Source organism: Taeniopygia guttata, chromosome 2, assembly GCF_048771995.1.
Source record: "Taeniopygia guttata chromosome 2, bTaeGut7.mat, whole genome shotgun sequence".
NCBI classification, from domain to species: Eukaryota; Metazoa; Chordata; class Aves; order Passeriformes; family Estrildidae; genus Taeniopygia; species Taeniopygia guttata.
In genome coordinates, this window is record NC_133026.1 from 45,126,813 (window position 1) to 45,135,688 (window position 8,876).

The window sequence follows — 8,876 nt, forward strand, 5'->3', positions numbered from 1 at the left end:
ACTGCGGGGATTAACGCGGGGTCCCGCTTTGGGAAGGGAAGCGGTGGGGGTGGGGGGCAAAAGGCGCGTGTCACTCCCTCTCTCCTACTCCTTTCCAAACCCCCCGTTTATTTTGGAGTTTCGTTGCCTGGGGTTTTAATTTTTTTTTTAAATTTTTTTTTTTTTTTTAAAGTGCACGGCACCAACTGTAGCGAAACTCGGTCTTCCCAAACGCCCGCGTCGCCACGTCCGGGAGACGCTGGGGCTGCTGCGGGAATGCTGCGGGAAATGGGCCCTGGCTGAGACGGGGCGGCCGCCGAGCCCGGCCCGCGGCTCAGCCCGGGAAGGTGGCGGCGGGCCCCGCTCACGTCGGCGGAAACGCGCTCCCGCTCTGCCCTTGTAAATATTTGTCAGGAAGCAGTTGCCAAAGAAAGTATCTCGTTATGCAATTTTTTTTTTTTTTTAAGGGAGAAGCGAACTTCCCTTCTTCACCCCCCCCCCCCCCCAACACCTCCTCCTCCCCGCCCTCCCCTCGCTCCTTTAGCGATTCGTAAAAAACAGGAAAATACGAATTGCACAAGGTTTTTTCGCGGCGTGTGAAGGCACGTCCGCGGCGGCCTCTTCTCGGCGTGCTCGGGCTTGCACAGCAGAATGTTTTACAGACTTTTTGCGTGCACCGTCTTGCAATGGCAAAGTCTGTGTTTAACATACCAGGAGGGAAAAATACATTCACACCTCTCTCCACATGAAACAAGGACCGTATATACAACGTGGTTATGGGAAACATCCATTGCCAGAGCGAAAGATGTATGTTATTTTGTTCCCCCCGCAGCATAAATTTGCTTTGGCACGGGCTGATGTGGGAGATTGAATTCTTGTTTTCCTTCTTCCAGTCTCTTGTCCCCCACCAGCCTCCAGTTTCTGCAGTTTTTGCAGCAGGGAGATGCGCGGTTCACAGAGGGACTACCTTTATGCCTGTTTTTTTCCACTGGTAATCCTGTTTTAAACAGGCTCTAAGTTTCTAGTTAGAAAGTTGCAATTAAAGATTTGTTTTTTTTCCCCCATTGATTTATTCAGTCAGATGTAGAGTTACACTAAAGGAACTTCTTTCACAGTGCTGCTTGGTTTTCACGTAAGCCGCTTTCTTTTGAATTTGGAGCTTTTTAAAACAGGGTATTTCTCCTGGGCTGGAGATTTGTTGGCAGGATAATGTAAGGCTTGCTGCATAGAAGAGACAAGGTGGAACTGGCATGGGTGACAAGGGGGCCACAATCCAGTGAGGCAAGTGCCGGAGAGGGGTTCCAAGGGTGGGTTGGCTGTCACTACACATATGACATTGGAAAGGCAGTGGTGATAAAAAAATTCTATTTTCCTCCCATTACCCCTGCCACTGCAGAGCATAGCAATCTTCACCCACCAGCCTCCCTCTGCTGTGGGCAACCTTTGGTGCCCACTAATAAGGAAAAGAAATGCTACTTGGGGAACCCTGAAGTTGGAGAATTGAGAAATGCAGCTTTCCTGTTTTCACTTGGGACAGTTGCCCATTCTGACAATACTGGTCAAAAGAGGGGCAAGAGTGAGGGTGACTGTTGGCAAGAGCTGGCAAAGAAAATTCTGCCAGATCAGGCCAGTGGACTGTGAGTGTTCATCACCTTCCTGGGGAGTTATTTGGTGCAGCTATGAGCAGAAGGACCTTGTTCTTGACACCAGAAATTTTATTCCAATTTAAGATAAGAGCCAGAGAAAGTATTATTGAAGATTGTTGAGCAATAAAAAAAGCGAAAAGGGTGTGGAGGGAAGAGTTAATTTCTTTGTCCACCTTCCTTTCTCAGCTGCCTTCTTCTACAACCTTGAGAAAATCTGCTCTGCCTCGGTTTCACCCTCTGTAAAACGGGAATAGTAATACTGACAAACCCCTCCTTTTAGATCCCTGGATCAAAGGTACTATATAAGTTCAAAGTGCTGTTTCTATAGGGCATTATTGCCAAATTCACTATAAGCAATTCCATTGGGTACTTGATAACAACAGTAGAATCAGTCAAATGCCCTTGATGTATTGCATGGTCCCAGATACCTTTCAGAGCCTCTTTGTGTGCCATCCCACCCCCCGAGGTCTGCAGGGATGGGGCTTTTGGAGCCTGGATTTTGCAGGAGCAGGAAGGGTGCAGTCCATGTATCTGCTTCTGGCCCCTGAACTGTGGACCGCTTTTCTTTTTGACCTGACGAGGACAACTGGAACTAGACCTTTTAAAAACAGGTTTAAAACATACAACTTTTATATATATATATATATAAATTTTATAAGGCCTTTAGTACCTAATGATTAACTCTTGATGATTTTTGGATGTTTTACTTCTGCATGGGTTGTTGTAATTTTAACCTCTATTTGTTTCACTGCAAAGTGGTTAGGATACTTCTTGCATCTAGTCACATTGCTTCTAGAAATTTGGTTCATATCAGCTTTGCAATTTTTAGCTGTTAGGTAGCTAAACATTTTCTAAAATTGTACCTTAAAAAAATTCCCAAACCCCTACTTCAGAGAAACAATCTTAATAGCCGAATTGAAATTACAATTAACTTGTCGCTATTTTCTCAATTATAAAAATGTTTCTAAAATATATTTTGTATTCCTAATTTTTCTAAAATACAGTGTGTAAAGTTCCACTATTAAAACAAGAAGAGTAAATGTTATATGGAATATTACAGTGCGGGGCTTCATCAGTAAATTCACAAACAGTCCAGTTATTCTTCCTCTTCTACTTTTTTTTCCTTTCCTCCCCAAGAAGCACTGAGTGTGTCTGTGCAGCTTCAGAAGTTTCCTCTGAGCTCTTTTATACTTTAATAGGTTTGTTTTGGTGGCAGTTTACTAGAAGAGTATGCTGCAGACATATTTTTTTTTAAGAGGTCAAGCAGCCTCCTAACATGTCCATTGTGTATCCTTGCAGTAAGAAATCCTCAGTGCAAAGGAGAGCTTCATGGTTGAATTTTAAAAGATAATGATTTAAATCTTTTTGTTAACTCTTTTTTTTTTTTTCATCCTTAGCACTGCTTTTGTAGAGTCCACTTTTAGTACAGTAAAAAGTAGGAAGCCCCTTAATTAAAATAAGAAACAGTTAAATGTAAACTTAGATGGTCACCTTTCCTTCTGAAATCCTGGTGTTTAACTTTGTTTATAAGGAACATAGTAACAAATGAGTAGCCATGGTACTAATATGAGGACAAAGCGAAATTACCAGTTACAGAAATATCTAGGGCTCTGGGCCTGAATCTGTGATTTCCCATATGGATCTTAAAAATGTATGCGTAATTGGCTTCTAACTGTGCATGCTCTAGGAACATATTCAAGAATCAACTACAGATATTTTTTTTCAGACACTGACTAAATATATATTCACTTGTCAGCAAAAAGATACATCATTCTGATCCTCTTAACCAGAAAGAAAAAAAATAAAAGGAGTCTTCTTCCAGCAAAGTAAGGTTGTAGTGTATTAAAAAAGTCACATAGTCTCACTTTCATACAGGAGCGAAGGGGAAAAGAGAGGGGGATGCTTGTGATATTTAAGCATTCTTAGAGACACAGGACTAATCAATGTAACTTCTGCCTCATACTTGAGACCTACATTTTATTAATACACGTCAAGGTCTTTACTCTGCTAAAGTAAATAGCTACGCCATTCAGGCTCAGTTTCAGTGGGAAAAAAATGTTGTTTATCAACAAAGAAAAATAGAATTCTTCAAAATAAAAATAATGGTGAGATTTTACTTTTCTCAAAAATTATTCCAAAAAAAAAGTGTATGTGTAGGTGATTTTGAAGGAAAGAAAGACCCTACAAATTAGTAATAAATTAGTACAGAAGATAGTGATCAAAAATCTTGTTACCTCATTCAAATGACATAAATTGTAGTTTTCTATAAATGTTGCTGCAGGCATCAGAAATAGAATTGTCATTGGCCACTAATTTGATTTTTAAACAAAAGTTGTTCTTTCCCTTCCTGTTCATTTTGATGAAATGCAACATGCCTTAAAACTTCCTTATTTAATTCAGTATACATGAATTCCTACAACAATTTATTTATTAGGTATGTTTCAGAAACTAAGATTAAAGTCTCCAGCTGATTTAGTAGCTGAAGCATTACTCATCAGAATATGTGATTACTGGCAAATTAAGCAATGGAACAGATTAAATATGAAGCATTGCATTTCTCAGTGTGTATATTTTAATTACTACTAGCCAAACAAATATCAAGATGGCATTATATTCAAAATTTAATGCATGATCATGTGAGCAAAAAATCCACAATACTGATCAAAATGTTGTCATCATTGCATCTATGGCAGCGCCTAAGTTTTCCTTTAAAATTTCTGCTTGTCTGTCTCTTAATAGTTATGGGTCTCACACTCCTCATTTAAAACAATTGCAATGGTTGTGTTGAGGTACCCTGACAGAAAAGACATCCAAAATCACAGGAAAAAACAATACCAGTTGCAGAGGTGTGACACCAACCTCCTTCTTCCCTAATCAAACTCTGTCCACATGAAACCCCTGGTTTCCGAGGGTTGTAACCCTTTAATTGTCAATACTCTAAATACATAGCTGTTACTTATACAGGAAGCTGTCTTTAAGAAGGTAGCTGATCTATAATTTTGTCTTTTTCTTTCAATAGCTTTAGGCCAGATTTCCTTATTTCGAGTAATTGGCTGTAATATATAATCTTAAAACATAAGATAGTAAATCATTAAGCCACAATTTTTCTGTTCAGACCACTCTTTCTTAATTACCGTGCAGTCTGAAAATATGAGACGATCAGAGTAGTAGTTTCATTTCAACAAGGCTGTGCATGGATTAGGGATTCAGAATTTCCTTATGCCGCAGAAAAATGCCCTCTCCCTTTCTAGCTGAAAGCCCTGAGCAGCTGTAAACACCTCATGCTTTCTAGAGGCTTGGGTCCCCTAACGCAGCCTGGTCATCTTATAAATCCACTGGTCAAATGAATTTCAATGACCGGTAATCAAAATTTTCCTTAAAGCCTGCAGCATGGAGGTTGTGGTTGTAACATTTGTGCAGTTATGGCAAGGAAGCGCTGCGTTTCTGAGCACCTTGGTTCTCGATTTCTCACCCGCGTGAGATATGGGTGACACCATACTCCAAGGCATATTTACGGACACCGCTGGAGAAAGGGTAGGAGCGATGGAGACAACAGCTAGAAACTCCAACGCCACAACGCGATTACAGTATGTTTTCCTTTCCTTGCTCTTTCAATTCGCAGTAAATTTCATTCCAGCTCTTAGAAATCATCATTCTTTCCCCCTTTTTATTTCAAAATGGTTGCATATTTTTCATTCACGAAAAGGTTAAAGGCGTTTCCCCATCGCAGGAGGGATTATCTTACCAGAGGATTCTGGGACTGCAGATGTATACTGCGGCAAAATCCTAAATTCATCGGCAAAAAAAAAATCATTTCCAGACCCCAGCTGCTAAAAATAATAGAATTATAGTAAATCATTGATAAGATTAAAACATAAAGCCATTTTTACATTCCAAAGTGCTCTAAAACATGAGTCTTTTCTCTTAATTCATTTCTTAAATAATGCAAATTTTAAAGTAGCTTTTCTATCCCAAGCACGCAGCGCCATGAAATCGATAATTTTTGATCTTTTGGTTAGTAGGCAACATGGTGAGCTATTGCAGTGACTGCAGGCAGCAGACATGTTCTTGTCAGCTAAAAATTTTCATATTGTTTTTGAGTCCATGGAGATTTGCGGATGGGATACAGCCAGTTATAGCTTCAGCTTGCACTTTGCTGGGGGGACGTAAACCAGCACTGTTTCAGATGCATGTATAGATATAGATATATGTTTTAAAAACAAGAAGCATTACTGGATTTTAAACAAAAAATTATGTAAAAAGAATGGCTGGTGTGATTATAATCGCATCATGCAGGGTCCACGGTTTCCATTTAGTGAAATTTCGCAGAGGGCAACTTCTTAAGAACATCCCTGCTGTGCAGAGTGAAAAGCATGAACAAACCAAAGACAGAATTCATCTGTGTTTATATTTTACAGACAATGAAAAACCTACTCTTTGTATGCCTTTTTTTCCACCTTATTATTTCACGAAAACTGCAGCATTTTCCCCGCCCCCACCCGAACACTCACCACCCCAGCACTGCGGTGTTCGGTCTTTCTTTCTTTCTTTCTTTTTTTCCATCTCTTCTTCTTTTTTGCTTTCACAAATTCTGCACGCGCCATCTTTGTCTATTGTTACTCTTTTCTAATTTCTCTTACCCATTCTCTTTCAAATCAGCTAATAAACAGAAGGCTAAATGCCTGATCAATGCTTATGTGTTATATTCTCCCCATCTTTTTTCTTTCTGAGAAATATAATTTTTAAAAAGACCAAACCAACACCCCACGCCCCAAAATTTCTCTATTACCATAACCTGTTGTATACAGTGGTGATAAAAAACATTATTAACATAATAGCAACAGCTGCAGCCTAAATAGAAGCTATGAGATAATAAATGTGCTACAACAAATTAATTTGCTGCAGGTGCTTGTGCTCTGAACTGCGTAACCCAAGCCATTTCAAGTCTGAATACAATTATTATTCCCCCCGCATGCTAAAACAAAGTGCAGAGCAAAATGTCCTGTTATTATAAATATCTTGTCCTGTCCCCCGAACATTTTTACCATCAGCAAAGAGTGGAAGAAAGGGTTTTAAAACCTTAGTAGAAAGCTGTGGCATTTAAAAATATTTAACGAGGTTTCAAGTCATGTCCAGGCTTGAAGAGATAATGTTTGTTTAGACATTAATTTGCACCTATTGTCTCTTAAGCAGAGCTCTATAGGTAAGGACGAAGCGAGGTATTACATACGTGCAATTGGCAAGGCAGGGGCCGTAAACATCTCATTAGTAACAGATGCATATTTGTGTGTGTTGGCTCTTCCATTTACTTCATTGCAGAGAAAAAAAAAATCTCTTTGCAATTTGACTTGTATAATGAGCAGTGAACTAAGCAGGGATTTTTACTGGTTTTTTTTTTTTTTTTTTTTTTTTCCTTCTGGTGAATGTAGTGTTTATGGAAGCCAGTTACTAGTTACCTCCCAGGCATGTACCAGTAGTGTGTTGCAGCATTCTTCAGACTACAAAGATGGGAAGTTAGATGAAGCCAAGTGGTATCTTTTCATTTGGGCACCGTGTTGTAAAAATTAACCACGTGCTTCTTTATATTTTTCCCTTTTTTTTTTTTCCCGTTCACAGACCTAATTGTCTGAAACTGGGTGAAAAGACAAAATTAGGGGCTCAGCTGTGCTGACTTTACTAGCCTTTTTCATTGCCACAGCACACGCGCTGCTTTTTTCCCCCTGTTTTCTTTGCAAATGTAATTAGAGAACTTGTGTGTTTTTAAAGATTGATTATTCTCACAGAGTAACCTTGAAACGTTCTTTCTACGATGGTAAAAAAAAAAAAAAAAAGTATCATGCGTATCCTAAGAGGACTAATCAAACTACAGGACAGTTCTCCCCGGCGCTTCGGCGCGGCATCGCGGCGCTCGGAGGAGCCGGCGGAGCGCCGGTGCCGGAGCGGGGCGGGCGCGGTGCTGCCCGGCAGGGTGGTGCGGATGCAGAAATGCGCTGAAACCCCGCAGCGGTCCTGAGCAGCGCCTGCTCGCATGAGGCGGCCTGGGGAGGTCAATGGGATTACTCATGAGCAAATGTGACGTTTTACACAACTCATGCCTAAGCTAGAATTTGCATGTCTCAAATCCCTTTTGACCAATGAAGAAAATGTATAATCAGTTAAGCAAAGATGTATATACCACGCTAGTGAAAATGGTTCTAGTTTTAAGGCTGCTTTTGTATCAAACTCCTGTTTCGTTTTCTGCAGCTTCTTCATGTCTACTCCAGAGACCTGATTTTTAAGTTATTAGTTGGGCTCTGCTTCCATCTATGTCCATAGCAATTTTCTCAGGGTAACAACTGGGATATGAATTCCTAAAATTGAGGCATTCATCTCCATAATAGTTCATGCTAATGTGTCTCCCAGTCATCATGCAAGTAAATAAATAGTATAGCATTTCTGCATATGAAGCACAGGGTGAAAATGTGCTTTTGCAAACTTCCTTGCAGGTATTTCCACAGCCCAATCAGCGTCTCCTTTCTCCTGAGTAAAGCTGGTGCCACAAATGAGTGGTTCTTTAGGCTCTCCCACCGATTGCTGATATTTTACTTTTAAGAGTCACAGTGCTATTCATGTTCTCAAAGGATATCCATATTTTGCTGGTAGGTGATTTCAGTGGAGGGAATTGGATCAATATTTCATAACTTGTGCATCCATCTAGCTGCTTTATGTTGCTGGAAGTACCCAAGCACTGCCTGGCTGAGGTTGTCAGGACCACGTCACACAGGGTAGGAAAATACAAATCAAAACTGGAGGTCTGAAGCAGGACTGAGGGACAGGTTTTTGGGTTATTTAGGCAGCTAGAGGAGTGCACCATACCCTCCCTTGCTCGAGCTAGCATGTGCTTTTGCAAATTTGCTGTCTGGCAAGTAAGACGGCTTGCTTGGAAGGAAGATGGCTTCAGCAGGAAAACTCAGAAACTATGGTTGACCTAGGCCTTGCCAGCAGAAATGCAAGTGTTGGAGAACAACTTCACATAACAAAACACTACACAGTGGAAATCATGGCTGGCTTCATTAAGAAGGCACATGCAACCTGATGAATTAAATGAAGGGGGAGAGAAGGTACAACAAGCTGTTGATTTTCTGTCATAAACCATTCCTCCCTCAGCAAAGAACAAAAATGAAGAAGAGGAGAAATGCAGGTAGTTAATTGTAGGACAACATGTACAATGCAGGTAGTGTGAATGTCAACTTTGTATTGCTGTATATATGA